Source organism: Prionailurus bengalensis, chromosome C2, assembly GCF_016509475.1.
Source record: "Prionailurus bengalensis isolate Pbe53 chromosome C2, Fcat_Pben_1.1_paternal_pri, whole genome shotgun sequence".
Classification (NCBI taxonomy): domain Eukaryota; kingdom Metazoa; phylum Chordata; class Mammalia; order Carnivora; family Felidae; genus Prionailurus; species Prionailurus bengalensis.
This window is the reverse complement of record NC_057350.1, coordinates 105147126-105155764: the sequence shown is the minus strand read 5'-3', so window position 1 is coordinate 105155764 and position 8639 is coordinate 105147126. Positions and strand designations below refer to the sequence as shown.

The 8639-nt window shown below is 41.5% G+C and overlaps 1 long non-coding RNA gene across 1 annotated transcript; it reads left to right on the top strand.

Annotated features, from left to right (window-relative positions):
* Positions 1 to 271: 271 nt before the first annotated feature.
* LOC122491781 lies at positions 272 to 4144 on the top strand. The gene is made up of 2 exons (XR_006299443.1): positions 272 to 1266; positions 4071 to 4144. It is a non-coding gene; the product is annotated as an uncharacterized LOC122491781 (long non-coding RNA).
* The last annotated feature ends 4495 nt before the right edge of the window (positions 4145 to 8639 follow it).

Sequence of the window (8639 nt, the reverse complement as noted above, 5' to 3'; positions counted from 1 at the left end):
ACTAAAAGTGTCCTGGCTAATATAGGAACTTTTGCAAAATGCACATACTTGGGCTCCAAGTCTGGAGCCTCTGATGCAGTTGGGTCTGAAATGGGACTGAGGCATGTGTGTTCTTTTAAAATTTCTCTAGGGGCACCTGGGTGTCTCAGTTGATTGAGTCTCCACATCTTGATTTAGGCTCAGGTCATGATCCCAGGTCGTGGGATTGAGCCCCAGATTGGGCTCCACGCTGAGTGTGGAGCCTGCTGTCTCTCTCTCTCCCTCTCCTCCTCTTTCCTGCTCGCACCCCCTCCCAAAATAAAAAAATAAAATCTCTCTAAACTTTACCTCCCTGCTCAAGTTGAGAACCACTACCTTTTTTTTTTTTTTAATTTAGATTTCAAGTTCATAGGACACATTTGATCATACTCAGTTCATGGCATACTATCATCATTGGTCCATGCAATGTCCCTCTCTGAGTTTGTTAATTTCATTTTTTTTCACAATACTGCACTTCCATTATCACTGCCCACAAAGACCACCACTCTAATGTATTGAATGAGTGTCTTCACTTTGTATCTACTTTTGTAAAATGTGTTTTGTTGTTTTCTATGCATGCATTTCTCATTTACAAAAACAGCATTTTGTTACATAACCTATTCTGTTTTTTACTTTACAAAACTTTAGACTCTTTTAGAGCAGTTTTAGATTTACAGAAAATGTGAGCAGGAAGTACAGAAAGATCCTATATACTCTTCCTGACCCCCAACCCAGTGTCCCCTATGATTAACATCTGCATTAGTGATTAACTTTTGAACTTCAGCTGTCCTAGAAATGAATAATAGGACAGTACTGGGTGGTAAGGGAGCCTTTTGACTCCCAATAAATGACAATGCTTTTCTATGAATGGAAATAAAGAGATGTTTTGGAATATGGAGATAGATTAACAACAAAACTCCAAAGTCTATTATACAAATAGGTGCTAGATCACTTAAAAATTTCTTTTCCTTCTGATTTAAAACTCTTGACTCATCTTCAAGGAGAAAAAGAACAGAGGTCATGAGAAATATCATAGCCAAGTTGCAAGTTCTGTGATTTTATACTTGTGAGAACTAGTTTCAAAGTAAGTTTTCAATTCAATTCTTTGAATTAAATAGAAAAAGAAAATGAGAGGAAGAGTCAGCATCTGAAGAGAGATGACTGAAGTTCTTCTAATGGCGATTACTATGTGAAGATGTCACAGGGCATCATGACATCCACAGGAAAAAGAAATTTCTGTCTCTGCTGGTAAGGCTGTGGGCAAACAGGCAAACTACATTTCTGGGGAACTCCTCTGAGAGGCATTTTGGCAGTATCTGTCAAATTTCCATATGCATCTACCTTCAAATTCAAGGAAATCCCAACTGGAAGTTGTTTCTTTCCAAAAGGAACTGAACTGGATGTAAATCTCGCTGAAGCCCTCAGTAGGGGCAGAGCATGAAGATGCTGGTCGGAGGTACCCACCAAGGTGTGAGTGTGGAAAAGCTGCCGCTCCCTGGAAGTAAGAAGCTGGTAGCAGGTCAGCACAATGTGTTCAAGGAAAGCTAACCCCCCATAGCCATCATCCAGGGAGATACCTTAGTAAAATCTGAACTTTGAGCAAGTGCAGATGCAGATTTTGAGAATTCTTTTAAGTTTATTTATTTGAGAGAGGCGGAAAGAAGGGAGGGAGAGAATCCCAAGCAGGCTCTGTGCTGTCAGGGCAGAGCCTGACTTGGGGCTTGATCCCACCAACTGTGAGATCATGACCCGAGCCAAAATCAAGAATCAGACACTCAACGGGCTGAGCCACCCAGGAGCCCCATGATTTTGAGAACTTTTAATGACTTGTAAGGAAGGAGTTTTCCTAGGCAAACTTGGTTGTAGCAAGAATGGTGTTCCTTGGAGGAAGATCAGTAAAGCCTAGATCATAAGTGAGTAAGTGAAATACAGTTGAGAACAGAAACATCTCCCAAGAGTTGACTAAGAACTTCCACCACTCCTTTGATGTAGAGACACTGGAATATGGCACACAAAACACCTCTGCGCCGTATTCATTGTACTACTTGGTGTGGGCATAATTAGTGAACCACGTGCATTTTCTTTTATACTGTGATTCAGTCAGTTTCTATTAGTCTATATTATTTTCATAGAGCCCCAAGCTGTAGATAATGGCCCAGATGGTGGACTCAGATGACAGTTGCTGTGAGTTGCTCCAATGAGGTGACCTGGTTGGCTGGGGCCCTAACAGCATGGTGCCTGAGTTTTCTGTCTGGTGTGCTGCCTATTACAATGACACTGGGCAAGAAGTAATGTTCGTCATAGTGACTCTGGCCCCACAAGAAACAAACACTTTGTGTTTAGCCTGTTCTGTTCCAGAAGGCAAGGAAGTATGTCATATGCTAAAGAAATTGTTTTATATAGTGAGTAATGTTTGTCATATATTATAGAAATAGTTTTATATGCGGGGCACCTGGGTGGCTCAGTTGATTAAGCGTCCGACTTCGGCTCAGGTCATGATCTCATGGTTCATGAGTTCAAGCCCCATGTCGGGCTCTGTGCTGACAGCTCGGAGTCTCGAGCCTGCTTCAGATTCTGTGTCTTCCTTTCTCTCGGCCCCTCCCCTGCTCATACTGTGTCTCACTCTCTCTCTCTCAAAAATAAATAAACATTAAAAAAATAGTTTTATATAGTGAGTAATGTTTAAGGTTTTATGCTCTAAAGCACTGGTTCTCTAAACATTATTGTGCATCACAATTGCCTAGAGTGCTATTAAAACCCAGATTTCTGGGCCCCAACCTCAGAGATTTTGATTCAGTAGGTCTGGAATGGGGCCCAATAATTTGCATGATAAGCTTCCGATATCTACAACATTCACAGGTTAAATTTCTTATTCCTCGTGATGCTGAACTTAAAACTTAAGATATTACTGCCAAGTGATATGGAAAGCAGGATGCTCATTACAACTGTCTCTGCTTCCTTTCCTGCACCAAAGGCTTCTGGGACCACTCTGCTGTACTTCCTCGATCCTCTGCCAAAGTCCCACCTCCAAATTGGAATCTAAAATGGGGATTTCACACTTCTCTGTTATTAATTTCTCTCTTCTCTTTCCTCCATTTCCTGGTGCTAACATGTAAAAGAATAATGGCTAATATGGGGCACCTGGGTGGCTCATTTAGGTGAGCATCCGACTTTGGCTCAGGTCACTATCTCTCAGTTCATGAGTCTGAGCTCTGCATCAGCTCTCTGCTGTCAGTGCAGGGCCCATTTCAGATCCTCTGTCCCCCTCTCTCTCTGCCCCTCCCCCACTCATTCTCTGTCTCTCTCTGTCTCTCTCTCTCTCTCTGTCTCTCTCTCTCCCTCTCTCTCTCTGTCTCTCAAAAAAGAAAGAATAATGACTAATATATAGCAGTATATAATTGAACAGTTGTGTTTTAGGAGTTCAAAGAAAGGGACAATCAAGAAAGATCCATGGAGGAATTGAAAAGGAAGCTCAGCCTGGACTGAAGGATGTCATCTGGCCAGGCAGATAAGAGACAGCATATGTTTCTGACCAAAGCAGCCTCTTGGGCAAAGGTCCAGAAGCAGGACAAGTGGAGAGACAGGTCTGAGAGAGGGGTGTGTGCTGGAGAGAAAGGAAGAAGGAAGACGGAACAGGTAAGGTCGGACTAGAGGGCCAGGCAGAGCTCAGAGTGGATTTAATAAGACATGGGAAGGTGCTGAAGGCTTTATAGTGATTACAGGCTTGTTTCAGGCAGATTAGTTAGGCAATGGAGTGTGCAAGATGGCTTGACAGTGGAGGCCACCCAGCAGGCTGTTCTGGAAATTCAAATCTGCACAAGCCAGTACTGGGTTCCTTCATACAGCCTGAAATGCATTTAATTCATAATCTAAGACATCCTTAGATATTACCTCAGTGAGTCTGGGCAAGCTGGGCCACATCATGTTCTGACTTTCTTATATTGAAGCCATCTAAAAATCACTTTTATTTTCAATACTTTATATGTAATTGTTCAAAGTGATTTTAAATAAAGTATTTTCAAGCTTACACGTCTATTCTTTCCATTTTACAGGGTTGGAACTAGGCTTTTATTTCCTTGCATCACCTCACCTTCTCATCCCTCCAAGCCTTTTCTTTCCTGCCTCAGTAAGTTCTCTCCTCATTTCATCGTCTAAATCTAAATTATCTGTATATCCTTTTTCCACCTGGCCTAGTTTAGAGGTAAGCATTTCCTTTTGCCTAATGATTAGACTCACAAAAAGATACAGTGACAGATGGATTTTCCTCCCAATGTTGCTTCCATTTAGTTTATGTCATATATGATTCACTGATGATCTCAGGATAAAAGCAGAATATGCTCCTCATTTGAATGAGGGAATATGAGTATTTTCCCCTATGTTATACGTGTAACCACATTTCCCTAGGTCATACTGATGACATAGCAGCGTGTGGCTCAGTCTGTACTAGCAAAATGCAGAGATCCCAGTCCTCAGATCCTTCATAGAAACTTTAGGGTGTCTGCTTCAGAGGGTGTTCCTGGCTCTCGTCATCCTCATTTGTGCTCCTAAGGTCAGCCCTGTGGTTCCCACTACCTTGACACCTCCTCAACATAGGCATATTCATGCTTACTCCTTAATTCCATTCTTTTTTTTTTTAATGTTTATTTGTGTTTGAGAGAGAGAGAGAGACAGAGCACGAGGGGGGTGGGGCAGAGAGAGAGGGAGATACAGAATCCGAAGCAGGTTCTAGGCTCTGAGCTATCAGCATAGAGCTTGACTCAGGACTCGAACCCATGAACCATGAGACCATGACCTGAGCCGAAATTGGATGCTTAACTCACTGAGCCACCCAGGCACCCCACCTTAATTCCATTCTTAATGGCTGTCATCCCACCCTTCTTTCCTGGCCTACCCTCTTCCAGGGCCCCAAAACAGATGTGCTTTGTGCTCAGAAGCAGTGGTCTTTATTACTGCTCCTTCCAGGATCAAAGCCCAAGCCAGAAGCTAGGCTGAGCTGCAATCACAGGAACAGTCATGGTGCTATGTCATAAGTCATCCTCCCTTTGATGTCCTCCAGTGAATTCATATCAAGCATGTATGCCCCAAATCTCCTCCCAGGGAATAAACAGAACCGTGAATTACACTGCAAGATTTCTATAACTCATTTCATGAACTTAGGGCAGTTTTATCATGGTTTCTACAAAATTTTGTCTTTGGGTATTTGGAAGTGATGATGAGGCACATTTCTCCACTCCTCCTGTTTCTTTCTCCCCTCCCTAGATACTGTACACCTGGCCTCAATGGGGCCCCCTGAGGTTCTCATTCAAATCAGGTGCAGCTCTGACAGCCCCCAAATACCACCAAAATGTCTAAATATCTGATGTACACAAATTAGGTCCTGTTCATTCATTCAAAATATATTATAAACATCTACTCTATGTCCAGCATCATTCTTAGAACTTGGGTGATAGCAGTGAACTAAGCAGGCAAAATCTCTGCTCTCAGAATTTATGTTAAATAATTTCAGATCGTGATAAGTGCTGTGATGAAAATAAGGCAGTGATGGGGATGGTAAGGGAAGCCTTGCTGAAGAGGTGACAATCTGAGACCTCTATGATGAGAGGCAGCCATGAGAAGCCCTGGGCAAAGAATATTCTACACAGGAGGAAGATTAAGTGTAAAGACCTGAGCCAGAAGTGGAAGGCCAGTTAGCCTGCACTGTAATATAAATGGAGGATGGGTGTGAGGGAAGTGATGGGGGGTGAGATAAGAAAGGCAGGCAGGAGTCATACCATATAGGGCCTTGTAGGGCTAGGTAAGGAGGTTCAATTTTACCTAAGTGCCATAGGAAGTCATTGAAGAGTTTAACCAGTAGAAAATCATGATCTAAGGTTTTTTTTCCTAACTAGTATTTTTTTTAATTAAGATATAATTCACAGGGTGGCTTAGTCAGTTGAGTGTCCAACCTTGATTTTGGCTCAGGTCATGATCTCACAGTTCATGGGATCAAGCCCCAGGTCGGGCTCTGTGCTGATAGTGCAGAGCCTGCCTGGGATTCTCTCTCTCCCTCTCTCTCTGCCCCTCCCCCACCTGCACGTGTGTGCTCTCTCTCTCTCTCTCTCTGTCCCAAAATAAATAAACATTTAAAAAGGATATAATTCATATAACACAAACTTCATCATTTTAAAGTGTACAATTCATTGTTTTTAGCATGTCATAATGAGTGCAACTATTATCACTAATTCCAGAGCATTCCTGCCACTCCAAAAAGAAACATCGTACCTGTTAGCAGTTACTCCCCTTTCCCCAGCCCTGGGAAAACAGTAATTTGCTTTTCAAAGCTATGGATTTGCCTATTCTGGACATTTTTACATAAATGGAATCATAGAGCCTATTGTGCCAACCTTCTTTCACTTAGCATAATATTTCAAGTCATTCATGTTGTAGCATGTAATAGTATTTCATTCCTTTTTATGACAGAATAATATTCCATTTTATGTATAGACCACATTTTATCCATTCATCTGTTAATGGACAGTTGGGCAGGTTCAGTTTTTCGCTTTTATGATGTTCGCTATGAACATTTGTGTACAAGTTTTTTATGAATATGTGCTTTCATTTGTCTTGGGTATATACCTACGAGTAGAATTGCTAGATCATTTTGTGTGTAATTCTGTGTGTAACTTCTTGAGGAACTACCAAATTCCTTTCCAAAGTGGCTGCTCTGAGAAAGAGCCATTTTATATTCCAAACAGCAATGTATGAGGATTCTAATTTCTCCACATCCTTGCCAACACTTGTTATTTTATGTTTTTGTGATTAGAGCCATCCTAGTAGGTATAAAGTCACATCTCCTTGTGCTTTTGATTTGTCAATTCTCTAATGACTAATGATGTTGAGAGTCATTTCATGTGCTTTTTAGTTGTTTGTATATTTCTTTGGAGAAATGTCTACCTAAGTCATTTGTCCATTTTTATCTTGGGTTATTTGTCTTTTTATTGTTGAGCTGTAAGAGCTCTTTTTGTATTCAAGATACTTGGCCCTTCTCAGACATATGATCTGCAAAAACTTTCTCCCATTCTATGGCTTATCTTTTCATTGCTTGATATTTTTTTTGACCTCATATAAGTGTTTAGTGACCTTATATAAGGCTATTCTGGCAGCTATGTGGAAGATAGACTATTAGGGAGCAAAAATGGTGGCTGGGAGATGAGTTGGGAACTATTGCAGACAAGACTATCTCTTGTCTCCAGGCAAGAGATGACAATAACTTGGATGGTAGAAAAGGTTCTGGCTTTACATCATCATTGGCAGCTCTAAGTATGCAGTGCTAGGTCAACTGTCTGAAATATTATACTTTATATTGTTTTGAGCCCAAGAGAGAAAATTGTGGCACAACTAATATTCATGTGGCTCATCCATAGACTTAAAAATCAGCTTTATCATGTAGCTTCAAGTGGCTCTGGATTTACTACACCAGTCCTGACCATGGCTACAGATTTTGGAGATCCAAACTGCGAATCTCACCGATAAAAAGATGCTAAATTTTATTAATAAGCTCATATACAGGAATGGGAACTCTTAAAGTAAAGAGAGTGTGCTATTTTGGGAATTGAGGTACAAAAACAACTCAAAGGCCTGTGCCTGGGCCCTCCATCCCCAGTAATGAAGTCTCTTCAGACAATAAAGGGGAAATTTGAAACTTATGGTTTAGTCTGACTATAAGACCAAAAACTTTTAAAGGAAACTCTCTTTGTTCAGACTGCTATGACAAAATGCCATAGACTGGGTGGCTTATAAAAACAGAAATTTATAGTTCTGATTGCTGGGAAGTCCAAGATAAGGGCACTGGCAAATTTGGTGTCTGGTGAGAGCTCGCTTCTTGGTCCATAGACTGCCATCTTCTCACTATGATCTCACATGGTGGAAGGGAGCTCTCTGGGGCCTTTTTTGACAGGGCACTAAGCTCACTTAGAAGAGTTCCATCCTCAAGACTTAGTCACCTCCCAAAGATGACCACTTCCAAACACCATCTTATTGGCCATTAGGATCTAAAATGAATTTGGGGAGGACACAAACAATCCACAGTAGAAACATAATGAGAGTTCAGTGGAGAGACTGGACATATAGGAAGATCAACATAAGCTCTTGGCAACAAGAATGGATATATGCCAAAGGAATAGGAGGTATACCGGGGGGGTGCTGATTGTTCATAACAAGGGTATTAGAAAAGGTAAAGATTTTTTTTTTAATTTTTTTTCAACGTTTTTTATTTATTTTTGGGACAGAGAGACACAGAGCATGAACGGGGGAGGGGCAGAGAGAGAGGGAGACACAGAATCAGAAACAGGCTCCAGGCTCCGAGCCATCAGCCCAGAGCCGATGCGGGGCTCGAACTCACGGACCGCGAGATCGTGACCTGGCTGAAGTCAGATGCTTAACCGACTGCACCACCCAGGCACCCCAGGTAAAGATGTTTTTAATTATTAGTAGTTTAGGAGTCATGACTAGGCCCATTAAAAAAAAAAAAAGAGGTAAAATCTCTGAGTCTCTGCTCCTAAGAAACCAAATTCAAGAATGAACTGAGAGGCTCCTCTGAAAAGAACAGATGAAGAATCCACACTAAAAGCATTGAAGAATAA